The sequence below is a fragment of the Eimeria mitis genome, genomic scaffold (genome assembly GCF_000499745.2).
Source record: "Eimeria mitis Houghton genomic scaffold, Emh_scaff398, whole genome shotgun sequence".
Classification (NCBI taxonomy): domain Eukaryota; phylum Apicomplexa; class Conoidasida; order Eucoccidiorida; family Eimeriidae; genus Eimeria; species Eimeria mitis.
In genome coordinates this window covers 4,705-5,000 of record NW_024015311.1, presented here as the reverse complement: position 1 = coordinate 5,000, position 296 = coordinate 4,705, and positions in this window count along the sequence as shown.

Genomic DNA, 296 nt, shown 5'->3' with positions numbered 1-296 from the left:
TTATACACTTAAAAATATGTTTATATTTATATTTCAGTAATACCTGGGATTATAGAAGTCTGACGCTCAATTCTTTCTCAGTGAGCTAAATAATATGCTGCTAGCAAACGTCTGTCTAGGCTAACTTTGAGGTGTATAGGCAGCTGCTCAGGTGTACCGGCAACTTCGAATTACGCTGTCCTTCTTCAGGTGTATCTCCACCTCAGCGAACACGCGAAATTAACTCCTCAAATTCATTCCCTGTTGTTTTGTTGTGGCCAGGCCATTCACCACGTCCTTCCTCTGCACAGGCAGCC